Raw genomic sequence first — 27,539 nt, 5'->3', positions numbered from 1 at the left:
TGTCCCTGAGTGATGTAGTGGTGTCCCCCGAGTGTTGTGGTGGTGTCCCTGAGTGATGTGGTGGTGCCCCTGAGTGGTGCGCCTGAGTGATGTGGTGGTGTTCCTGAGTTATGTGGTGGTGTCCCTGAGTTATGTGGTGGTGTCCCCGAGTGATGTGGTGGTGTTCCTGAGTGATGTGGTGGAGTTCCTGAGTGATGTAGTGGTGTTCCTGAGTGATGTGGTGGTGTCCCTGAGTGATGTGGCGGTGCCCCTGAGTGATGTGGTGGTGTTCCTGAGTGATGTGGTGGTGTCCCTGAGTCATGTGGTGGTGTCCCTGAGTGATGTGGTGGTGCCCCTGAGTGATGTGGTGGTGTCCCTGAGTGATGTGGTGGTGTCCCTGAGTGATGTAGTGGTGTCCCCCGAGTGTTGTGGTGGTGTCCCTGAGTGATGTGGTGGTGCCCCTGAGTGGTTCGCCTGAGTGATGTGGTGGTGTTCCTGAGTTATGTGGTGGTGTCCCTGAGTTATGTGGTGGTGTCCCCGAGTGATGTGGTGGTGTTCCTGAGTGATGTGGTGGAGTTCCTGAGTGATGTAGTGGTGTTCCTGAGTGATGTGGTGGTGTCCCTGAGTGATGTGGCGGTGCCCCTGAGTGATGTGGTGGTGTCTGTGAGTGATGTGGTGGTGTCCCTGAGTGATGTGGTGGTGTCCCTGAGTGATGTGTTGGTGTCCCTGAGTGATGTGGTGGTGCCCCTGAGTGATGTGGTGGTGTCCCTGAGTAATGTGGTGCAGCAGCACAGAGACTGAAGCTAAGAACACGCAGGGTTGAGTGCTACAAACCGTGTTCAGTTTCAAAGCACAGAATGATGTAGCCGGGAAAAAGCAAGGGGAAACAGGAAAACACAGGGAGAGTGTCAAATGATAGAGGCAGCGAGGGCTGGGGCTTGGACTGCAATCAAGTACGGGGTCGAGAAGGCACTGAATGGGAGAACACAGAAAACACCCAGGGCCAAGGAAGGAAGATGCAAGCACACAGGAGAGCAGGCGGATGGGGCTTGGAAAACAATCAAGTACGGGGTCGAGAAGGCACTGAATGGGAGAACACGGAAAACACCCAGGGCAACGGAAGGAAGATGCAAGCACACGGGAGAACAGGCAGAGACAAGCTCTCGGCATTGCTGTGGCGGTTGAGCGGGGGAGCGGGAGCGCATTCCTTTGAAGTCTGATGCGGGGGCGGGGGAGCGCAGTCTTTGAAGTCTGATTGGGGGAAGCGGCAGCCTTTGAAGTCTGATGCGAGGTACAGACAAATGGTGGTGTGTGACGTGGCTGGTTTGTGCACGCGCATAGATCACATGAACTGTGTCTAATCCGCCGTTTTGGTAGACTGTTCTTTTCCCCTTACTATAATCTCGCCGGAGCAATGCGCAAGCGCATTAGCTCAGGCGAGACCTACAAAGAGAAGCAAGAACGAACAGAATTAGCAGCATAGCAAACCTTTACTTTTTTTGTGTGCAAAAACTCAGAAAGTGAGAGGTGAGTAAAGGTCCAAGGGTAGCCCATTGTAGAAGGGTTGCAACAGAAGGATCTCTCTCCGCTGCATTCCTTCTGGTAGAACGTGTTGACGCTATCTTTAATAATCTGACCAAATAGAGATAAAGCGCCTATGCAGGTTTGGGGATGGTGTTCAACATTAAGACTAGAAGAGGCAATTTGTCTTTAAATAGTACCCCGACACCTATTAATTAAATAGCATTTCATAAATCAACTCACTGGGCCAAGAATAAATATATGAACCATAAAAGGTTTATTAACAATAATTCAAAGAGCATTAGGGAAGGCAAAACAATACTTAATCGAATCACTTAGGGAGTTAGCATGAGGTTTAATCGAATGCAGCCATTGAATGACATGGGGTCCAGTCAAAAATATTCTAAGTCCAAAGCATAAGACCAACAGACCAGGGTTCAGACTCCAAAATGGGGGAGTCAGAAGACCGACTCTCCTACAACATTTATCATTTTTATAAGCAAATCTTCAATCGAAGTCAATAGAAATCACACATGGTGAGCAAATGTAGCAATGAGCTGAGAAATAGCAATACAGATATACAAAATGTCACCTACTGCCACCAATCTGACACTTGCTCCTACTGAATATTAATGTGCCCTATTCTCACCTAATACCATAGGAGGTAGCAGTACAAATTCAGTTACACTACCAATGGAAGTATTACAAATAATGATACAAGCAGGAAGAGCCTTCAATGAGGCGAAAGGCTTCCTTCAGTAATTCTTCGAGTTTAGCATGTTAATACGGAGCATCATTGCACAGTTTGGTTATGTGTGGTGTTTGAATGAGAGATGTAAACACACAACATGGCTGAGTGAAAATCCAAAATGAAAGTCTTTTTTTAGCCTAACACAGCAAAAAATAAAGGGGCATATTATCAAGCCTGTGCGCTAAAATTATCGCCGCTTTATCGGCCGAAAACGGCCGATAAAGCGGCGATAATGGGCTTGATAATATGCTCTATGGAATTCCAATCGAAGCACATGTTAGATGTGAAGACATCTAACATGGGCTTCGATTGGAATTCCACAGAGCATATTATCAAGCCCATTATCGCCGCTTTATCGGCCGTTTTCGGCCGATAAAGCGGCGATAATTTTAGCGCACAGGCTTGATAATATGCCCCAAAGTTCTGTGAAGTGCATCATTTTCGTTTTAGAGCAGAAATGTTCATAGTTTTTAACACACGTTTTATTAAATCAAAATCAGCATCATCAAATGGAAAATTTAGTAGGGATAGGCAGATAGGTCTTTAAGGTCCTGAAGGGGCATAGAAGTACAACAGTTGAGAAAGTATTTTAGGTTCCTCTTGGTAAAAAGCCCAGTGATCAAGAATAATGTCTTTTTTTTTAATTCAAGAAAAAGGCATGTTACATAAACAACACATTTGCAGTCAGGTCGGCACACAGTGGACAGTCGCTACCCAGCCCAAGAGTACACTTGACAATAATCAGACAACCTACTTGTTAAACAACAACAAGATCCTCTGTGACATTGTCTCTGGTCCGTGGGGGTGCACAGATCTACCTTGTTCCACAAACCCCAGACGTGTCCACTTGTTCAGGCATCCCCTAGCTTCGTAGATGGATTTCTCAGTTACCATGCGCCAGTCCATATTGTTAGACCAGTCCACTATTGTTGGTGGATTTGGAGCCCTCCAAAGCCGTGCAATGTTCCTATTTGCAATCATGAGCCGCAGCGTCATCCAGTCGCTCTCGAGAGTTCAGGTCGGTCGGATCCCAGATATTTAACAACGCTAACTTTATATTGCAATGAATCCCCTGCCCCAGTGCCTCTTCCATGCTGCCCACCACCCGTTCCCAGTACCCCTGGATCACTGCACATTACCAGATATTATGAATAAAAGTGCCTTCTTGCCCACAATTTCTCGCACAGCAACCATCCGGGATATATCCCATGCGGACCAACAGAGGCCCAGACAGATAGGATCTATGGAGCAGTTTAAGTTGGACCAGCCGGAGCTGGGAGGAGATGGCCATCTCACGAGGAGAAGCCACCGCCGCCCGCTATTCTTCATCATCCAAACCCGCAACATCATGTTCCCATCTGGCCCTCAGGCTGATCAGAGGGTCAACAATATTGTTAATGAGTTTCTTATAAATAAGGGAAATGGCTTTTTACGGCATGTCCCCGTCAAGTATTCTATCCTCTAGCGAGGAGGACTCAGGGAGGTCACTACCTCTAGGAAGAGCCGCAAGTAAAGCATGCCTAATTTGAAGATACCAAAAGTATTCAGCTTCGGCAAGTTCATACTCCCGTTTCAGCCGGGAGAAAGGCACCATATCCCCAGACCTCCATACATCAACAATCCATGAAATACCAATGGTGTCCCATTTGTCAAAACCTTTAGACCGGATCAGCCTGTCGAGCTGTTCATTATGCCATAGTGGCGTGGTTCGTGTGAGTTTTCCCTCCCACCCCAAACTCCTGTTGGCTGCCTTCCAAATAGCCACTGCGTGCCCTGTCGGCCCAGTAGGGGCGGGCTGCAAGGGCCGCGCGTAGAGCGCACCTTCGAAGCTGCCCCCCGGTAGTAGCCATTGGTCGATCTGATATACTGGGCCGTTATGCGACCGATAGGTGCACTGATTAACGGCCGCTCGATGGTCCACCCAGTAATATTTCTTGAAGTCAGGGAGCCCTATCCCCCCATCGAACCAGCCGAGCGTAAGTTTATGGGTGGCGATACGTGGTGGTCTGCCCTCCCACAGGAGATCCCGAACTATGCCATTGAGGTTCCTGAAATAAGCTGCGGGGACAGAAATTGGAGCGTTTTTTAGTGCATATAAAAATCGGGGCAAGGATATCATTTTGAACAGGGCAGCATGCCCCAAGAAAGCATAAAGTCTTAAACTGCATGTGCTACTTGATCAGCAAAGCAAATAGAAGGAGATGATGGATGGAGCGCTTAAACTTTTCAGACACTTACCCCCAGTCACAGATCTGGGTTGAAACGATCATCATTTTTTAGCTCACTTCGCCACCCCAGTTCAGACCCAGCCAGTTGCAAATCAGTCTTGACCCTGTGCCTCATGGGAACAGTCCAGCCCGAACTGCCAAGCCAGGTCTTCCCTGAACTGTAACCCAGCATCCTGGGATCAATTTTGGGGTAACACCCCTCATCAGCCAGGCTAGCTTGAATCCAGTGGCAAAGGGAGCAAGGGACCCACGTCAGCAGCCTGTGCAGTTTATGTGCATTAGAAATGACCCTGGGCGAAGTACTACGCTACGCTCACGTAGTTTGCGCTACTTCACACTACACGAATTGCACGTAGCACAGTGCAAACACACGTAGCATAGCATAGCAGTTATTTTTTTGCTTGCTCGCGGTCCTCAACGTCAAGTTGGTGGCAGCGAGAGAGCAAAATGACATCCTGGCGAGACTTTTTCCTCATTCGCGAACAGCAACATCAAGTTGCCAATCGCGAGCATGGAAAATAAACCTCCCGGTGAGATTCTCAACGCGGGGAGGTCAGGTTTCTCATTGTGAGTGGTTGCGTGTGCTCGCGACCGCCCGTGATGAGAAACTACCAGTCCGCGTTGAGAAAGCTGCAGCTCGAGTAGAAATCTACTCGAGAGGCAAAAAACTACCGCTTGCACTGTGCAAAATGCGGTATGCACTGATTGCAGAGTGCGGACAAGTATCCAGCACTGTGCAATCAGTGCGAACAGGATTTTTCATAGTGCACTACGCAGTTCGCATAGCTACGCGTAGCTCGCGTAGTGCGAATTGCACTTCGCGTAGCTACGCGTAGGGCTACTACGCGAACTACGCCCAGGGTTAATTAGAAATGAGATGTTCAGATCGGTAACTGCCGGATCACCATGTTATGAATCCTCTGTAGATTGTAAATTTGGTCTTCAGGAAAGTCAAGACAGAAAGCATTAGCATAGTCTAAGAGAGTGAGAACAAGAAAGCTGCCCACTGGAGCATGGTACTCAGATGGACTCCAGAGGAAGGAAAGGCTTGGTTTATTTGAAGGCTCTTCTCAGGTGGCTTACCTTTATAGGGTCGGTTTGGTGCTAACCTGAATGGGCTGGCTCCCGACATGCTCTGGTGTACCTATGTATTATAGTGGTGTTATATAATTCTCATATTAAAACAGCAGTAGTGCCTCAAAGCTGACCAGCACCTGCAGGAAATCTGTGTGAATCTCACCCAGTAAAGACAACAAATATACACACATAACTGGGTGCTGTACTCACAAAGATTTATTCCCAGGCCCATGTCACAGCACAGGCTAACACAACTATTTACAACCACTGCCTTCCTGCATGCCGGCGATTGCTAAGGGACAACATATAATCTCTTCAAGCACATCTTACGCATTCAAATACTTGTGGCTCACACACTTACTGTGAGGCCATTTGCTTCCTCTCCTCCACCACAAAATATGGTTCTTTTTCCTATCCTGGTGCTTTATGCCCAAAAGTGTCTGGGGTAGTTGAATGTTTTTGCCCTTGAGTCCATCTAGGTGACAGGCCAAGCCTGAAACTCTTGACTGGGAAGTGTCTGGCTTTCACCGGTGCAGGAGCCCAAAATCTGCGGCAACATCTTCCCCTAGTGGCAGTAAAGTAGAATCCCACTAGGTGCCCTGAACTAACCTACTGGCTTGGTTGCCCTTGGTGGTGACAAGTAGCTTATTCTCCACTTACTGCCTCCTCATTGATGGGTATGGCAACTCCTGTCCAACTATTAAGAATTGCTGTCTTCCAGGGGCTTACTAAGGCCATCCAACAATTATATGCCATACCTTTCTACTGGTAGAGGCCCCTGGCCTCTGAGGGTCTCCATTGCGGAGGTGAAGGCTTTCCCCTGGTATCAGTGCTGGACTGGTCAGGGCAGAGCCCTACTACCCTGTGGACAACATCCACACATACCAGCTCTTCTCAGGTTGCTACCAATAGCTCTTCTGAAAGATTCAATTCATTCACACATCGTAGCACACACATCAATATCCGCTGAGACAGCAGCAGTCTGCATCCATCAATCTCAGCAGTCTGCATCAATCATACTCAGCAGCCTGCATCAGTCATACTCAGCAGTCTGAATCAATCATACTCAGCAGTCTGCATCAATCATACTGGAATCACTTGCATCACCACTGCTTACGTCATTCTTTCTGCTTGAACGAGGCAAATACGCAGCTTTCTCCAAGGCTCCAAACACATCTCTTCTTTCCTCTGCTACACACTGCACCTACGCAGTCACCAAGCGTCCCTCACATACGCCCTCCAAAGAATACAGCCCTAATAGATGCTGGTCAGACTCCCGAAGCAAAGGTTCTATTTCACCTGCTGGTTGACACTTTGTAATAACCCAACTCCAAGATGTGATGTTGTGACATAGGTCTTAGTAATAAATAGCTGATTGTTTGTAGTATAAGGAACAAACTTGAGGAAGCCGTTCCTGTAGCACTAGAGGAAATCGCAGAACCACTCCCCTTTCACCAAATTTTTGAAGATCTGCTTCTTTAAAATAGCATACCATGGAACCTGTGTATGCCCTGTCATGCTTTAATCAATCAATCAGGGATTTGTAAGCGCGCTACTCACCTGCGAGGGTCTCACGGGGCTGAGGGGGAAGGGGTCCGTAGATCTGTCTAGTCGGAGAGCCAGGTCTTAAGGGTCTTCCTGTAGGTGTTCAGGGAGGGGGCTCGTCTGAGGTTCGCCGGTAGCTTGTTCCAGGTCTTGGCAGCCATGTGGGAGAAGGATCTTCTGCCTGCTCTTGCTCTGTGGATGGGTGTGGTGTTGGCCAGTGCGAGGTTGGAAGATCGTAGGTTTCTTTTGAGTATGTGAAAGTTGATTCTGTCGTTAAGGTATTTAGGTTAAATGTTGTGTAGGCACTTGTAGGCGTGAGTGAGGATTTTGAAGGTGACTCTTTTCTTCACGGGGAGCCAGTGGAGTCTTTGTAGGTGCTGGCTGATGTGTTCATGTCGGGGGATGCCGAGGACGAGTCTGGCAGCAGTGTTCTGTATTGTCTGGAGTTTGGGGAGTAGGGACTTGTTGATGTCGGCGTAGAGGGTGTTTCCGTAGTCCAGTCTGCTGGTGATGAGTGCGTGGGTGACTGTCTTCTTTGACTCAGGTGGGATCCTCTTGAAGGTCTTGCGGAGGATGCAGAGGGTGTTGAAGCAGCTGGAGGTGATGGCGTTGACCTGTCAGTTCATGGTGAACGATGAGTCGAGTACGATGCTGAGGTTCTTGGCGTGGTCTGAGGGGGTAGGCGGGCTTCCGAGTGGGGTCGGCCACTAGGTGCTGTCCCCTGCTGAGGGGGTGGTGCAGAGGACGAGGACTTCTGTCTTCTCAGCGTTGAGCTTCAGGCAGCTGTTGGCTATCCAGATTGTGACGTCTTGCATTCCTTTCTGGAAGTTGAGTTTGGCGGTGGTGGGGTCTTTGGTGAGGGAGAGGAGAGTTGGGTATTGTCGCGTAGGATACGATGTTGAGGCTGTGTTGTCGGAAGATGGCTACGGGCTCAGTGATGACCCCTGTGGGACTCCGCAGGTGATCATTGTGGAGTCGTAGAGGAAAGGTGGTAGTCTGATCCTTTGGCTTCTTCCGTTGAGGAATGATCGGATCCAGTCTAGGGCCGTTCCTTGTATGCCTGCGTTGTGAAGTCTGGTGTGCGGTGGGAGACGGTTTCAAAGGCCACTGATAGGTCAAGTAGGATGAGGGCTGCACAGTGGCCTTGGTCCAGGAGGGTGCGGATGTCGTCTGTGGCAGCGAGTAGGGCGGTCTCTGTGCTGTGGTTGCTTCGGAATCCGGATTGGAACAGGTCGAGGACTGCGTTCTCTTCGATGAATCATGTCAGTTCCCTGTTGACTGTTTTCGCTGCGACTTTGGCTGCGAAGGGGTGGAGCGAGATGAGGCAGTAGTTCTTGAGGTTGGCTGTGGGCTACTTGAGGAGGGGTCTGACTTCTGCCCGCATACAGTCATCCGGGAAGGTGTCTGTTTTTAAGGTGGTGTTGATGGTGTGTTGTAATTCGGGTGCGATGGCGGCTGTGGCTATGTGGTAGTTGTGAGGGGGGCAGGGCTTGGTGGGGGCGCCTGAGTGGATGCCTTTCATGGTCGTGGTGGTGTCTTCGGCCGTGATCGGTGTCTAGATGGAGAGGGTGGGCTGGCTGGTGTCTCTGGGGGGCGGGAGGCTGTCTGTGGTACCTGGTGGATAGTCGACAAATTTGTCCTAGAGATTTTTGATCATGAGGTGGAAGTAGGTTCCAAGCTTGTCGCAGAGGTCTTGGGATAGGTTGATGTCTGTGGCTACGCTGCATGAGTTGGTGAATTCTTGAATGACACTGAAAAGTTCCTTGGAGTTGGCTTAGTTGGCTTTGTTAAGAGGTGCCTTAAAACTGATGCCATGTAGTGCTATCCAAATCTTCTAATTAAAACCAAATTAATTTATAGCTGCAATTGTGGTTTTAAACCAGCAACTAATTCTCAGTTTACTAACCACATCTTAGCACTGCAACGATGATATCTTACCATAGCAACTCAACAATATATCTGCAAGGAAAATTATATATTGCTATTTTTGTTTAAATCTTTTTATTGTAATGACTAAGATGAGACTTAATATTAATCAAAGGCACTACCATGCCAACTGCTAAATATATTTATCATCAACAGCGACATTTGGATTAAGGGAACCCGTTCTTCCAGATTTAAATTATATCTTTCACTTATAATCATGTTCTGTAAATTCCTTCCTCCCCAATGAGTTAATAGAGGAGTGGGAAGGGAGAAAAAGACTACAGCGCGACTCTAAAAGAATTGTATCTCCACTCAAAGCAGTCTACAGAAATCATCTAATAACATTCACTCTAAATTCAAGCCACCGATTCTTCTTGTTGAGATCTTTATTTTTGCCATGCTCCTGAAGATATGTTTGTCCTTGACAGATACTTAACATCCACTGGCAGTTCTTTTTTCATCATAGCCACGTGGGGCAATTTTTTAGAGGGGTACCCTAGTAAGCCTCAAGTGAGAACCACAATAAATTCTTCTGCCTATGTCTTCGAATTTGTTGTCACATACTGCCTCTCTTCAGCTCACCTCCATTACCGTAAATCCATCTCCGGCTTGTATTGAGTCTAGCTCAGGAAACTTCATCCGTAGTATTCTGGTCAGTTCTGGAGGCATCTTTTTAGAATTTAATTTTGTACAAAATAACAGAGGCTCTGAAAGGGTATGAACTTAGAGGAAAGAAAGGAGAAGGGACATAAATAAATACATATATATGTATCGAAATACAAGTAAAAATCACATTACGCGTTATTGCACAGACCATTACATCTAACCAGATGCTCTCAAATTTAATCACGCAGTCCCTTGTTTTACAGAACAAATGCTCCTGTGAAACCAGGTGAAACATTTCACAATTCTATTTTAAGATGTCCAGATTAGCTTTACCCTTCCTGTATTGTACAATAAACCTTTTCTCAATCGTTTGGGCCTTTGTAATCAATGATTTTAAACCTAATCTAATTACACGAATAGAGTGAGAAACATCAAATATATAAACCCCTTCCATGCGTTTGTCGGCCAACGGCCGTCGCGAGCACTACCTCCGTAGTGCTGCGCACGTCCGTTGGCCGGCGCGACCCCGCCCACTCCTTTAAACCGCCGCACCACGGCGGAATTGCCGCCGTGGCTAAATGACTCATCTTCATTTAAACCACTTTCAAATAACAAGTTAATTCTGAAGATAATACCTCCAAAAATACTTGCCATGGAAATAGCATATGAAAAAGGTATGTTCATTCAAGTGCACGTTTAGAGTAATTATAATTTTCGGCCATCTTGCTATAAAATTACGTTAAATTATATTAATAAAGCCTCCAGGCACTTTTTTGTTGGAACAGTTTTAGGTCAGGGCAGTTTTCAAATTTTGAGAACTACTACACCGCCAAGTGTTAGCAGCGGTCTCAAAAACTATTTTTTTATTCCAAGAAAGTTTCATATTCTTGAGTAAACCTTCATCAGGCTCTAAAGCACACACACAGCTCTCCTTCCAACACTTCTAGTAGTGGGAACTTTTTTATTTAAAGGGTCATCTGTACCATCCCTACTTTCTCGACCAAACACATCCTGCCTGTAGTCTCCCAACATCAAATATCCTACTCATTTTCAAGCAAACCACCAAGTTACTAACTGTCCACTCTTGCCCTATTGTCCAGATTATCACTTCATCCCAAGATCTCACATGAATCATTTTTCCATTATATTTGATCTGGGAGTTCTGCTGTGAGGCCTGGATGAGAAAATGGAGTATTGCAATCCAACGCTGGGGAATCCACCAGCAGTACTGTGTTCGAATTGACTTCAGTTCTGCAGTTCTAATCTAATTTTTTTAAAGTCTAGTTTAAAGGCATCATTTGGAGTGTTGTGCCAGTAATTAGTCCATTTCCGGCGACTTTATCTCCGGTAAGGAGGATTTTGTTTGGATTGAATCCAGTTGTGGCTTATTTCGCTGTAGCCATCACTGGTGCAGATTAATTTTGTCTATTGTTGTCAGTCCTTGAGACCTCAAAGCAAGTTCTGTTATGCTTCAATCAATCAATCAATCATTGGTTTATAAAGCGCGCTACTCACCCGTGACAGTCTCAAGGCACTGGGGAGTGGGTGAGCAGCTCTGCTTCGTGCTGACGTGCATGTTAACCAGCTACTCCAGAGATATACAGACCCACAATATAAAAAAGAGCCATGTCAAATACACAGTTGTGTCTCCTCTACACAGCATGTAAACATTTTATCTGACGAGGGACATGGAGGCGGGGACAGCAAGCCCTGGGAAGATGGCCCCTAGAGCTATAGAACCAGTGGAACCAGCTCTTCGAACAGGAAAGGGCAAATAATACTCTCAAACACTATGCTGCTAGAAACCTGACAAAGTAGCCTGAAGAAAACATTTCAGAGGGGTCCAGTTGTGGTACTTTGAGGCAGACCCATATTAAGATGGAATACTCATAGCATGACATTGTTAACCCTTCCCAAAATGGTGACGTTCTCTTCTGGAGCAGCACAGGTAGATAGAGCCACTTGTGAGTTCTAGTTTATAAAGTTTAACTAATGATAACTGTGTTGCAACATTTTGTGAGCTCTTCTCTGTCACAGCCATCACCCATTTGCATTGCATTTGCTTCTTTTGTAGGTATTTTTTTGGTTATCTATCGTTTAGCTTGTTTGTTCTTATTTGTAGTACTGATTTTCTTTTCTCCCTGACTTGTATTTCTTTCATCTCTAGATGCCGTGTTCTCTGTTTCTCTGGAGGCTGTCATCCTTTTGTTTTCGCAGCTAACTTTTCTTCACATTGTTGCTTGCTTTTTGAGAGGCAAGTGACAAGGTGGCACTATATAATAGTTGCTCTTATCGTCCGTTTGAATTAAGACTGTCGAGGAAACTTCATCCTCAGTGTTTTTCTAAGTTCTGGGAATGATAATAATCAGATGGACCCTAAGCAATGGCTGCATAGAAAATGGCAAACTGAGGTGGGTGAATTAGACGACACAGACTGGCAGTAAGCGCTGGAATTCCCTAGGTTAGTAGCGGTTTCATCTCGGTTAAAACTCATACAGCTCAAGGTACTTCATAGGACCTACTTCACTAGAGTGACTTATATAAGATAGGTAAAACTACTGACCAGTACTGCCTGCGCCAATGTGGTGGCATAGGCACTTTCTATCATACCATCTGGGACTGCCCTGTGATCATAAGGTACAGGATGGCAGTAATGAACACCATCACGCAGGTTGGCGTCTGTCCTGTTCCGCCCGAGCCTAAACAATGTCTTCTGAATATCTGGGAACCAACAGACATGAATCACACAGCTCAAGCTTGGGCAACCCTTGGTATGATAATAGCAAAGCGAAATATAGCTGGATGCTGGGGGGCAACAGATGCTCCACTTCTAACGAACTGGATGTAGCCGTGGCGGCAGAAAAAGCCACGTATGTCCACAGAGGGTGCCCTAAAAAATGGGAGGGGATATTGGGTAAATGGAACAACTATAGAGGGGGTAGCTGCGTCCCTCCGGTGATGGGCCCAGTCTCAGAGGAGAAGGATTAACACAAAAGTGTTGGTATACTATGTTTTTGAAATTGTTACTTAACTCTGCGATGTGTTTCTGTTGTCGATACTACATAATCGGAACCACTCTCCAATGAATATACTATGTTGTAACTGTATACGCTGCAAGTCGTATCAAGAATAAAATGTTCTAACAAAAAAAGGTCTGGAAATGTCTCCTGGATTAGAGTACTTGTAATAAGTTTGGGTCTGGTGGGAACATGCTTTGGGGTGGATCCCGCCCTTAAGTTTACTGTGGGGTAAATATGATTGTTTTGATTCCAGCTCTGGAAGCCTCATCTGGAGTATTGCATCAAATTCTGCCAATCTCTTCTGAAGTCCTGTAGCAAACTCTGGGATATTGGAGGAATACACCAACATGGTGCATGGTTTAAACTAGTTCTATGAGAAGAGGCTCATGAAATGAAATAGGAATGTATTGGGTTAAAGGATGGATGGGGCGGTTTGGGAGGTATTCACATTCTAAAACAAGAAAGGTGGGAGGAAAAGTGCAAAGCACCCTTAATAGAAGATTTCCCAATATGAGATTGGGAGTTTTGGATTTAGATGGATTAGGTGCCATGATATGAATCTACATGTAAAGAAAGAGCCGAACATTAGAAGGTAGCTCGTCTATACGTCAAAGGTTAATCTTCGAGTAGAGATGGTGAAGAAAAAAGTAAATATGTCTAACCGCATCAAAGCTGGCAGAATTCTGCTCCTGCGCTGAGATATTCAAAAGCGCATGTTACGTGACGAGCTGGGCTCGTCATCAGCGTGCGAGGAGGCAACGCCATGACGAGCCAATATTACATATTGTTGATGACGCCCTACAAGCCCTTGACCAAAATCATGCATGCCTACTGATTCTACTAGACTTGTCATCAGCATTTGACACGGTAAACCATGAGATACTGATGACCAGATTACACGACAGGATGGGTCTATCTGGAAATGTTTGGAAGTGGTTTAACTCCTTCCTGCAGAACAGGACTCAGCTATTCCTGGTCGACCAAGCAATCTCCTCCCCTTGCCCTAACACAATAGGGGTCCCTCAAGGTTCAACGCTATCCCCAGATCTCTTCAACTTATATGTAGAACCTCTCACAGAGATCCTTCGGAATACACAGATCTCCTACCACATGTACGCAGACGACACACAAATATACATGAAGATTGCCTGCAGTGATGACATTGACCTTATGAATGAAACTCTAAAGAAAGCGTTGCATTGGCTAACAGCCAACCATTTGAAACTTAACGCCAACAAAACAGAATTCCTGTTAATCTCACCGACAAGAAATCAACCAGAGGTAAAGGAATGGGCTAAAATGATAACTGCGCTTAACTGCACTCCGACACTTGTTAATTCAGCCAAATCTCTAGGAATTACACTAGACGAGAACCTAGACATGAAAGAACACATCAATGCAATGGCTAAGAGATCCCGTTTCCATTTGAACTATCTAAGGAAACTTAAACCCTTTATCTCAGAAACAGATCTAAAACTTGCGATCCAATCGCTAGTTATCTCAAGGATCGAATATGGCTGCACTACGTTAGCTGGCCTACCAAAAACATCCACTGCCCCGCTAAAAGCCTGTCTCAATGCAGCGGCAAGACTTATCACGGGAACGAGGAAATTTGATCACATATCTCCCCACCTGAAGGCACTAAACTGGTTACCCTATGATGCTAGAATTAAAATGAAGATGGCCTGTATTACACACAAAGCGGTCCACTACAACACGCCAAGATATCTAGCCAAGAAAATCAAGCTATCGGGAGGTAACAGATCAACGAGAAGCGCTAAAGAGTTGCTCCTACGGCCGGCCTTCTTCCGGAAAAAAAAGACCTATGACCGAGCTTTTTCGGGAGCCGCCCCCAGAGTCTGGAATTCACTCCCACCCTATATCAGGAAGATTCAAAATATTGCAGCATTTAAAAGGGAACTGAAAAGCCATATGATGAGTAAATACCCTACATAGTGATGATCACAGACCAGTGGCGCAAACTTTTTTTTTTTTTTTTTTTTTTTTTTTTTATGCCAAAGATGACGGGAGCCATCATAAACAATTGGAAGACCAATAAGACAAATGTCTAAACACTCTAGTTATGACTATGACTATAACTCAAGCTTCGGCTGTACACCCTATCGCTACCTCATATTTAGGTGTTTTCTGCACTATGTATCACACCAAAGTTACTACCCCTATCTTGTCATGTGAATATTTATGATCGTTACAACTAGCTATACCCATTTTACCCTTTGGTATTTACTCTGACACTGCTCTGATAATAATTTACAATCCTACCTCATCGAACTTGACTGTACGACTATGGCACAACCTAAACCATATGCACCACTTATCGCTAAGTGATCAGGCGTTAAGAATATATTTACTCAATCACCCTAGATAGCATATTGCCTCCTTCATTCCATATTTGTTTTTGTTGTTATAATTGCTACTATAATGTCAAGTTATTAACTTCATATGTCAGTTTGTAACCATCCTAGATAGTATATCGCCTTCTACCTTCATATATGTTTGCTGTTATAATTGCTTACTGTCAATCTGTAATCTCATATGTAAAGCGCTCTGATACCCACGGGTCTTGTCCGCGCTATATAAAACACTATAAATAAATAAATAAATAAATAAATAAATGAGCGTGGAAGGGGTTAAAGAAAGTATACGTCAGAAGGAGGGAATAGCATTAGTGAGCAACCATAGCTGCGGTCTGAGTCCATGGATGGCCAGTGTGTCTAGAGTAGTTAGGCTGACTGCTCGGCCATGGCCTTCATAATTTACAGACAATGTTGTTTCTTCACGTGCTGTATATCTCAAGTTTGGCTGTGTGTGACAAACTTGAAGAAAGACATGTTAATCTTTCCTTAGCGGTTGCACTTGGGCGGCTCAGCCTCCCTCGGGCGCTGAACAGCCAGGAGATGTTGGCTGGAGGCCAGCCTACTAGGCCCAAACCATGCATTCCAGGGCCTATGTAATTCACTGTAAATATAGCCACGCGCACTACAGAAAGCAGGGTCGGCACATATGGGGGGGTATAATGGAACGTTTTTATAATAAGTGCATTCATGATGAGCCAATGACATTTCTCCAGGGATAATTAAAGCTGACAAACATATAGTTGGGTTTCGAGTGAGAGTACGCGTCGCGGGCCTTGCTGTGATGAGCAGGAGCGCCTCATTCTGCCCGCCTCTCATTTTAAAGGCAAAAAACACAGTTGATGGACAGAATGTAGAACAATGTCATACATTCACCCCAGTACAAGGATCTGGGCCTAAATCCATCGTTTTTTTGCACTCCACACCACCCTGGGTTAGACACTGGCTATATGCAAATCAGCTCTGAACCTGTGCCTCATGGGAACAGTCCAATCCGAACTACCAAGCCATGTCTTTCCCAGACCGGAATCAAGCATCCAAGGACCGGTTTCTGGCTATCAGCCTTCATCAGCCTGGATAGCTTGACTCCAGTGGTGTGGAGAGCCTGGGACTCACGTCTGAGTATACCCAGCACACTCGGGGTGAAAATTTCAAAAAACACAGTTGATGGACAGAATGTAGAACAATGTCATACATTCACCCCAGGGCCTAAATCCATCGTTTTTTTTGCACTCCACACCACCCTGGTTAGACACTGGCTATATGCAAATAAGCTATGACCCTGTGCCTAATGGGAACAGTGCAGTCCGAACTACCAAGCCATGTCTTTCCCATACCGGAATCAAGCATCCAAGGACCGGTTTCTGGCTATCAGCCTTCATCAGCCTGGATAGCTTGACTCCAGTGGTGTGGAGAGCCTGGGACTCACGTCTGAGTATACCCAGCACACTCGGGGTGAAAATTGCAAAAAACCGGTCCTTGGATGCTTGATTCCGGTCTGGGAAAGACATGGCTTGGTAGTTCGGACTGGATTGTTCCCATGAGGCACAGGGTCAGAGCTGATTTGCATATAGCCAGTGTCTAACCCAGGGTGGTGAGAAACGATGCATTTAGGCCCAGATCCTTGTACTGGGGTGAATGTATGACATTGTTCTACATTCTGTCCATCAACTGTGTTTTTTGCAATTCTCATTTTAAAGGGGCTGCACTATTTACATGCTTTTGTACAACAGTTCCTCTGATGTTTAATTGCCAGCGTCGAAAAGCATAGACACGCACTACCAACTTAGACAAGGCACTACCAACCAAGACAAGGCACTACCAACCAAGACAAGCACTACCAACCAAGACAAGGCACTACCAACCAAGACAAGGCACTACCAACCAAGACAAGGCACTACCAACCAAGACAAGCACTACCAACCAAGACACGGCACTACTAACCAAGACAAGCACTACCAACCAAGACAAGGCACTACCTACCAAGACAAGACCCGACCAACCAAGACAAGGCACTACCAACCAAGACAAGGCACTACCAACCAAGACAAGCACTACCAACCAAGACAAGCACTACCAACCAAGACAAGTACTACCAACAAAGACAAGGCACTACCAACCAAGACAAGGAACTACCAACAAAGACAAGCACTACCAACAAAGACAAGCAGTACCAACCAAGACAAGGCACTACCAACCAAGACAAGCACTACCAACCAAGACAAGGCACTACCAACCAAGACAAGCACTACCAACAAAGACAAGGCACTACCAACCAAGACAGGAACTACCAACCAAGACAAGCACTACCAACCAAGACAAGGCACTACTAACCAAGACAAGCACTACCAACCAAGCCAAGCACTACCAACCAAGACAAGGCACTACCAACCAAGACAAGCACTACCAACCAAGAAAAGGAACTACCAACCAAGACAAGCACTACTAACAAAGACAAGGCACTACCTACCAAGACACGACCCTACCAACTAAGACAAGCACTACCAACCAAGACAAGGCACTACCAACCAAGACAAGCACTACCAACCAAGACAAGCACTACCAACAAAGACAAGGCACTACCAACCAAGACAAGGAACTACCAACGAAACAAGCACTACCAACCAAGACAAGCCCTACCAACCAAGACAAGGCACTACCAACCAAGACAAGTACTACCAACAAAGACAAGGCACTACCAACCAAGACAAGGCACTACCAACCAAGACAAGGCACTACGAATCAAGGCAAGGCACTACCAACCAAGACAAGCACTACAACCAGGACATGGCACTACTAACTAAGACAATGCACTACCTACCAAGACAAGGCATTACCAACCAAGACAAGGCACTACGAACCAAGGCAAGCTACTACCAACCAAGACAAGCACTACAACCAGGACATGGCACTACTAACCAAGACAAGGCACTACCTACCAAGACAAGGCCCTACCAACTAAGACAAGGCACTACCAACAGAGACCAGGCACTACCAAACAAAACAAGGCACTACCAACCAAGACAAGACACTACCTACCAAGACAAGGCATTACCAACCTAGACAAGGCACTATCAACTAAGACAAGGCACTACAAACCAAGATACAGCATTACCAACCAAGGCAAGGCCCTACAAACAAAGACAAGGCACTACCTACCAAGAGAAGGCCCTACTAACTAAGACAAGTCACTACCAACAAACACATGGCACTACCAACCAAGTCAAGGTGCTGCCAACTAAGACAAGGCACTACCAATCAAGACAAGGCACTACCAACCTAGACAGGGCACTACCAACCAAGACATGGCAGTACCTACCAGGACAATGCACTACCAACCAAGACAAGGCACTACCAACCTAGACAGGGCACTACCCACTAAGACAAGGCACTACCAACATAAACAGGGCACTACCAACTAAGACAATCACTACCCACCAAGACAAAGCACTACCAACCAAGACAAGGCACTACCAACCTAGACAGGGCACTACCAACCAAGACAAGGCACTACCAGCCAAGATAAGGTATTACCAACCAAGACAAGGCCCTACCAACAAAGACAAGGCACTACCTACCAAGACAAGGCACTGCAGACAAATACTACCAACCAAGAGAAGGCACTACCAAGCAAGACGTCTGCCTTATCGGAGCTTCAAGAAAGAGTACACATACTTGGGGATGATTCTCAATAGCTTTGTTGGTTGAAAGTCCACTCTAGAGAAACTTTTCCTCTAGTGGACCCTGTGAGATGGACACTTGAGGACTATCGACTGAGGATAACGAAAGATGGTGATTACACTAGTTGAACTTATTCATTAGGTAGAGTCAGTCTCATTTCGAATCCCGAACGCGGTAATGCGGCACCCATGATTTTCAGATGAATTCAACATTGTATAAAGGAACAGATTTGTAGGACTCAAAGCATTTACATTGGTAACTGAATATATTACCAAAAGAGTGTTCCTAGATGCATTTAGGCAGCTCACTGCAGTAATGCAGCCTGAACCACAACCAGAAAATGGTTATAAGAGAGATGAGGTATATGTTAGCACTTTTTAATTAGTTGCAAAATGGCACCAATAAAAAAAAGTCCAAACCTATAACATCACAGATTGGGTTGGGTCCAAGCAATGTCTATGCCCTGAACCTGTAGAACACCAATTCAGTACCCAATATTGCAACATGTACTTTTAAGTGGTGCATCTCGGGCTCGTTGCTGGAGAACCCATGCGTTTACTCAGAAAATGTTCCAGTGAGGATGCAAGATCGTCTGAATGGCCTCTAAATAAAGTGTATATGGACATGTTGTGGTGTTAAGCCAGAGAAAGGGATTGGGGTGCAGGAGGAACCGAGGGCAAGATGGGGGGCGTGAAGTGCCTGCTTAGCCAGATGGAACTTTGTGGCAATGTACTTCCCTGTATGTTCTGAGGAGGGGGGACAGGAGCAAAAACACAGGCCCCTGCTGTTAAGTTTGGCCCCCAACCCTTCTGGGGCCCCCAATCCTTCAGAGAGTCCCCAATTCACACTAGGCCAATGAATATCTGTGCAATATGGCACCTCTTCTCTCATTCTGCATTGGGCCCATAATTTTACATTATGCCACTGAGGACAGAGGCTCTGCAGACCCAACTTAATGGGTCAGAGTGGCTTGTGTCAGGACTTGTGTGGACATTCTGGTACTGAGAATCCAACGTACGAGATCTGCAAACCTCTCTTAGTCTGCCAGCAGTGCCACACACTTGTCGGCAAAGACAGGTGGCTGTCCAAGACACAGAAGGTGTAAAAGTTATTGTGCACCCATCTTTGAGTGGGGCGGTGTGAGAAGTTTTCCCTGGAGGTATCAAAAGATGTTTCAAGGTATTGATGGAACAGGTCGCAGTAATAGAATTCAATGCCTGGAATGCTTCTCAAGGCTAAACATTGGAGACACTGAGGTACAGGATCACTAGGCCAATGAGGAAGGATCATGAAGCAGATCGTGAAGGATCGTGAATCCTGATCAATGCAATGGAATAGAATTGGAAGAGAGTTATAGATCATCTTTATTGTACTTCCCATTCAGTGTGATAAACATATCTGCTTACAGTTGAATAAGGGAGCGGCATCTTTAGTCAATATCTGTTCACCATCCTATTCCTGGCCTACTTTCATTTGTGCAAAACCAAACAGGCGACATTGAACTTTGGGTCTGCATAGATGCTATTAAATGATTAACCCAAACAGCTCCCCGACCAGCACTCTGGCCATGCTATCCAATACCGAAGGACCATACATGAAATCAAGAACAACTCTTGTTTCACCGACTCCTTGAATGGATGGTGGAGCGTTCTTCGAGCCCACGAGCATGCAGATCTATACTCCACACACAGTGGTCTGGATTGTTCATCATTATTCCTCTGTATACACTCTGTTCCCTGATTACGCCATAACCGTTAATAACCACACCTCAATACCTCTCAACCAGTTATGTACTACTTCCTCTACTGAGGCTCCCCAGAACCGCAAAGGTCCCAGCATTCAGAGTCTTACAACACTACATCACCCTATTTGTTAGATACAAGGTACAAACAACTGTTATATTTCTTAGATGAGTAATCGTAGCGCTCGCACTAGTCGACCAGATCGAGTGACATGAAGTGGTTGAGGTGCACTCTGTTTGGGCACCGATGGTTCAAGTTCTGATGTTTGACTGGACTGTCAGACAGAACTGCCTAATCAGTAGGTGTAGGAGCTGGCAATCACATGGTAGGTTTTTCAGATGTGACAAGTCACATTTGATGGACTATCAGGGACAATGTGCAGTCACCATGTGTCCTTTGCATCTCACAACCCTCAGACGATTGAGAGCAAATGGAATGTCTGTTTTCCATTTTCACTCCTGCCTAATCAGGACTAAGTCACCTTTATTGAAGACTGTTTCTTGGGCTCTCCAATGCCTATCAGCATATGTCTTCATCTTGTACTTTAGAGTAGTGTCAGTGAATCTGACCTTCTCAGCTCTCAAGGATCGCTCTGCTGTCCACTGTTCCAATGTGGCTCTCCCAAATAGTAAAGTTGTAGGCTTTCATCCGATGTGGAGTGAGGAGTTGGATGATAAGCACAAAGGGCTTGCTTTAGTTCAGTCCCATCAAGGGATGCTTGCTGAATAATTGTTTTGAGGGTACTTATAAATCGTCTCACAAAGCCATTTGCTTCGGGCCACAAAGGTGTACTCTTTTGATGCTTGATATTCATTCTGATTAAGAACTCTCTGAACTCTTTGCTGTTGAATGGCGGACCGTTGTCAGATTTGAGAATGGCAGGGATACCCCACGATGCAAAGATGTTGTCCAGCTGCTCAATGACCTGTCATGAGCTGTTGATGATAAGTCCTCTACCAAAGGGAAACATGAATATTCATCGTTTACTACTATGATATGATGCCCGTTTCCTAGGTGCCCAAAGAATCAACAACAATCCTTTCCCAAGCTTTTGCAGGGAGATCAGACATGGTCAGTAGATGTTTAGTCACTTTGGCGGAAAGGCAGTTGCAAACATGACACACTTTAAGTTCCTTCCCAACCCGCTTGTCTAAGTGCGGGAACCACACTTGGTATCTTAGGCCTCGTTTTGGTAGCTACAATACCACAATGTCCTTCATGGGCTATTTAAATGACCTACTGTCTTAGTCTCTCAAGTATGACAATTCTTGAGCCTCTCAATACAACACCTCCTTTGAACATAGACAGTTGATCCTGTACATTTTTTTAAAATTTGATGTCGTCAGTAAGAGGTGGAACACCACTCTTCTAGGATTGAGCCAGAATGATGTCTTTGAGAATATGCATGTTCTTGTCAGCATTAGTGGCCTCAATGATTTGTTTGATTGATATGGTCGCTGGCGTACTGGAATTCACAATGAAGTTGATGTACTCCTCAGCTGTCTTATTTGTCAAATTGTGACAATTTAGTGGCACTTGTGAAAAATAATCAGCAGGATTCTGGTCTTTACCCGGCTTGCGCACATTTGCATAATCGTACTCATGTAGTCTTAGGCCCCACCTCTCAATGCGATGGGGCATCTTGGCTTTCGGATTCCTGACAATGGGGAAGAGCACCCGGTGGTCTGTTATGATAGTGAAAGGTTTTCCATACAGAAACACATGAAAATGTTTGCAGGCCCACACTACAGCCAGACTTTCCTTCTCTGGCTGAAAATAGGCACGTTCTGTGTCAGACAGACTCCGACTAGCATAGACCACAATGTGTCTCTGAGCATTCGGACGACCATTATGTTGAGCAAGGAATAACCCCAAACCCACCAGGCTCACATCCACTGTGACCTCAGTGTGTAGTTGGGGCTCAAAATAGGCCATGTCAGTTGCATTCTCAATTGCATGTTTTGATCTTTTGAAACTTTGATCACATTGAACAGACCATTGAAACAGGTGTTAGAACCTTGTTGTGCTCCTTTCGTGTCGCTCCAAATACCAATATGTTCTCACTGTAATTAAAAACATTTGTGACAGGCTGAATTATTCGATGTATGGCATCCTGAAATATTTCTGCAGCTGAAGACACTCCAAAACGCAACCTTTTGTATCTGAACAAAATAACATGAGCCAAAAAAGTAGTGATGTATCTGCAATTCCCTTCCAAATTGAGTTGAAGATAGCCATTATTCAGGTCAGACAGGAGAAAACATTGGCACAGTTCAGTTGCATGATCTTGTCCGCTATGTGTGGACGAAGATGTCTTTCTCTCTCGATTGCTTTATTGGCCTTGTGCATAGGAACACAGATGCGCTCACCACCCTCACTGTTGGACCAATGGAGCTCTCAATGATGTCATGCTTCAACAGCGTTTCTTGTTCTTTCTCAACAGCTTCTTGCAAGTGGAAAGTGACTCTGCTGTGCTGCTGGGCAACAGAGTGACCGTCCTCATTGATGTGAATTCGCACTTCCATTATCTTGAGCCTAGTCAGGCCGTGAAATAACGACGAGAACTGACTCACAACTTAAGGTTGAGTGTGGTAGGGGCATTTGATAGATATCAGTCCCATGTCATCGGAGGTGGCAAAGCTGAGTAGGCAAGCACTTGAAGAATCTCCTTGAAGCACATGAATTGGCGCTTTCACTGAAACTGCTTTATGCCTCAAAGTCACTTTCCTTGACTCTGCAACGGTGTACACTTTCATGTTTGACAAGTGAAGACATGGCACAGGAGATAAGCTGTTAAACGTTGCAACTGACATGATATTAAACGACGCACCTCTGTCTATAATGAAAGTTATGGGGCCACCGTTGACCTTTAGTGTAATCTTTGGGCAATGTCCAAGTGAGTATTTTTGTTTTGTTTGGTGATTTACTCTTGTCTAAGCATGGGCGGATTTTGCGGATCCACGATCCGCGGATTTTGCGGATTTGCGGATCGTGGATCCGCAAAATCCGCGGATTTGCGGATCCGCGGATTTGGGCGGGGGCGGGGCTTCCATGCGAGTGCACATGCCTCTTGTGAGGCCTCTATCCAGCATCACAGCTGATTTTCCACGGTAGAGTTGGGAAGAAGGCACACCTGTCCAGCCTCGACGACGCTCACGATTGTTTTTGGGCTAATGAATGAGTCACTGAATTTGAGCATCAACTAGTTCGAGCGACCATGTGTGTGTGACTATGCAATCGCCCCGAAGGGCGCAGGGGTCCCTTGAGTGAGCTGTCCATCATAGTGGGTGAATGGCGGGAAGACGGTGCAAACCGCGAGTGTGTAGGCGGGGCCAAACGGGCAGGGCTACCATGCGAGTTCACACATGCTTCTTGTTTGTATAAAAGGTCAGAGAAAGATCAGTTCAGCAGATGAAGAGAAATAAGCTCCTGGTCACAGAAACAGCACGGTTATTGCGCTCGTGAAAGTCAAGGATACAAAAGCCTCTATCCAGCATCACAGCTGATTTTCCACGGTAGATTTGTGAAGAAGGCACACCTGCCTCGACGACGCTCACGATTAGGGCATGTTGTAACTATTTTAGGATGGCGCCGGCAAGCTGCCAGCGCCATCCTAAAATACTTACTAAATTAGCTTCAACAGGAAGCTCTAATAGATAAAATAAAGCAGGTTCGAGCACCTGCTTTATTTTATCTATTAGAGCTTCCTGTTGAAGCTAACTTAGTAACTATTTTAGGATGGCGCTGGCAGCTTGCCGGCGCCATCCTAAAATAGTTACAAGTTGACAGGCCAGCCAGGCTTCAACTTTTGCCCCCTGAATCCGCCGCTCGCGGATTTGCGAATTCGCGGTAAATTCGCGGGAGTTCGCGGATCGCGAATTTACCGAAAATTCGCAAAATCCGCGAGCGGAACGGATTTTGCGCTCATGCTTACTCTTGTCACTTATTTTTCCTTGCCAGACATACATGTGCCCATCATTCATTGGTCGATGCCAACAGCGCACATCTATTTTCCTCACTGGCGCTCGATGATGACGTCGATGAGCCTCTATAAGATGAACTTGATGACAATCGACTTTGTCTGGTTACTACTTGTCGTAACTGATGCCGCCTTTTTGTTTTGTGGGCGTGGCGAGAAGACTTCTGGAACTTTCTGGCATCCATTTTCTCTTCCTGCTGTGATACAGTGGATTTCTCTTTTGCTTTGTAAACTGTTATGAAGTGGTTCTCTTTACCACAGCCTTTGCACATTTGGCCTATGGCTGGACATTTGTCTTCATGTGGATATGAAAAACCACATCGGAAATGCAACCTTTTTTCTTTGTAGATGGCGACTTGCATGTGTCTATTCAGTGTTTCTCCTTACTCTTTATGGCCAGCGCTGATTCATTTTTCACTATCCCAGTTTCCATGTCAACAGCTTGTCGATTTGCTCCTTCTTGGGCCCTGGCAGCCATTAGTACTTTCACTCAGCTAAGCGTCTCTCTCAACATGTGTCTTCTAAAGGAGTCTGAAAGACAGCCATTGATAACTTGGAGGCATATTGCTTCTTCATCATTAAATTCACAAAATTTGCAATGTTTGATAAGCACATCAAGACTTTCAACAAAACACGTTCATTGTATCACCAGCTTGCTGTTGCGCCTGGTTGAAAATGTACCTTTCATAGTCGATGTTTGGCATCGGATTGAACTTGGCTTCCAGCGCTTCCTTGACTTCACGGTATGATATTTTGTCAGTGTGTGATATTTCTTCATCACTTCTTTTACTCCATCACCAGTAAGGTTCTTTAGGTGCTTAAATATTTTTACGTCATTTACCTCTTCTAGGGCATATATGAAATCATCGAGGGTCTCGATCCATGCAGTCCATCTGGCGCCGATATTCTGCTTCTTGGCGGTGTCAAATGGGGGTAGTGGTTTCAGAAATGCATATACACGGTACTCTACTTTTGCAGCTCCTCAAAAATGTCTCGATTCCGAAAGCCCTTTGGTTGCTTCTACGGGAACCTGCAACCTTGCAAGCATAACCCCTATGTTTGCTCTCGAGTAGTCGTAGGGCGTTTTAGCTGTTATTGCTGGTAAGTAAAGTTTTTTTACCTGTACCTGGTTATCACTACTTTTAGCGTCTGCTTGGTACAGATGATGCCTCTGTGTTAGAATGTGGGCAGTATCTCTTCTTTTGGCCCAACCAGTGGGTTTCTGGCAAGCTTTCGAAAGTGATCCTCCGCAGGGTCTTTAACTTTTTCGAGAGCTGTTTGTGGGCTGGAACTGGGCTTCGATTCCACACACGCCAACTACGAACTGCTTCTCATAGAAAAACTTGGCACATCCGAGGAGTTTGCTATAGCTTTGCAGATTTACGGGGAGAGCAGTCCTGTTTATTCGGGGCACAGATCCCAGACTCAACGGCAGTTGTAGCGCCCTCCATAGCTCGGGAGGTTGCATAGCAATACGCAACACACGGAGATCTGGAATGCTCGTCGTTATTCCTCCACATACAATCTCACTCTGTTCGCTTATTACATCATAACCAATAATAACCACACCTTAACACCTCCCAACCAGTTGCGTTCTTCCGCCACACGGGTCCTAGCACACAGTCTTATGATACTATGGAGGGCTAGTTCTCTCTGATCTGCTACTCACGCTCACCCTCAAGTTGTAAGTGGGTTATTATGGAATATTAGTCACTTTCAGACTCATCTCCCAGCACTCTGCTGGCGAGTGAATTGCTCCTCATAGCGACAGCAGAGAGAAGTCCTTCCAACAGCTGCAGTAGGGTTGGCCAAGGGCGCAACTGTGATCTTCGGTTGCCCTCCCGGCCACATGTGCTCCAAGTCCAACATTACAAATGGCTGAAGACAGCGGGCCCAAAATGGGGTGCCTCAGTCAGCGTGTCCTCCACGCCGCCGCTGCGTGACCGCTCCACCATGCCAGCAGCACGTGGCGGCCCGCCAACTCCAAGACAGCCGGTAACTGAAAAGAGGTCGACTGTAACTTCGGATAATTGTCTCATTTCCTGTGGAAACTCGCGACGAAAATAAACCGATGAACTAATATAGAGCGGACTTCACTTCTCAGAGGAAGAGCTCTCGCCGATGGGAACGTTCCACTTCTGGGATTTACTCATATTTTTTTTTTCATGAAAAATAATTTCTGTCAAACGAGCAATCTGCTAATAGGAGCATTTAGTCGATGGTCCCCGGGGTGTTCCTGCGAAGACTAATCCACTGTACCGTATTACACTGTCATGCTTCAGGAGGGCGCGCGCGGCGGCCATAAAGGCAGAGTCCCAGAGCCGGGCTGCCAGCGCGCGCAGCTGAAATGTCAATGTGTGTGTAATCATCTGTGTTGTAATTGGCAGGCCGGATCATGAGTCACTAACCAAATTAACTGAAGTTTCCTTCAGGGAAAAATGTAATCAGTTATTACACTCAGATAGATTTCAGCAAATTAACCATTACTGTGTGCAAGGGCTGTTAATCAGAACGCAACAAGTCCCGCGCGCGGCGTCTCCCCCTCCCGCCCTTCCTGAGGCGCCCCCAGAAGAGTTACTCCGGAATTTGCGTTTTATGTCACTTGGCCTGTGCTCTCCACGAAATGCTTCTCGGGGTTGGGCAGTGTGTACACCTTTTTTTCAGAGCTCTGAGGGGAGGCTGGAAGAACCATTGCTGTGGGTTGGAATAGGAGGCTCATTGGTGGAAGTTCTGGAACAGGATTTGTGGTTCACTGATTGAATTTTAGTCACCGTTGTGGGATGGGATGTGTGCGTTACTTGTTTAAGTGTAGTCTCAAAGTTGTGCTATGGGATGTGTGGCTCACTGGTTGAAATGCTGAGCTATCGCTGTGGTATCTGATGTAGAGCTCACTGGTTGAGATGTTGAGTCACTATTGTGGTTGTAATGCGTGGCTCACTGGTTGAGTAGTAGAACCATGGCTGTGGTTTGCGATGTGTGGCTCACTGGTTGAAATGCAGAGTCACTGTTGCGGCATGGGATGCGTGGCTCACTGGCTCAGTTGGGGAAACATCGATCTGGTTAAGGATGTGTGGCTCACTGGTTGAAATGCAGAGTCACTGTTGCGGCG

This window comes from Lissotriton vulgaris, chromosome 2_1 (assembly GCF_964263255.1).
Source record: "Lissotriton vulgaris chromosome 2_1, aLisVul1.2, whole genome shotgun sequence".
In the NCBI taxonomy this organism is placed as follows: domain Eukaryota; kingdom Metazoa; phylum Chordata; class Amphibia; order Caudata; family Salamandridae; genus Lissotriton; species Lissotriton vulgaris.
The sequence above is the reverse complement of the archived record's forward strand: the minus strand, read 5'-3'. Positions refer to the sequence as shown.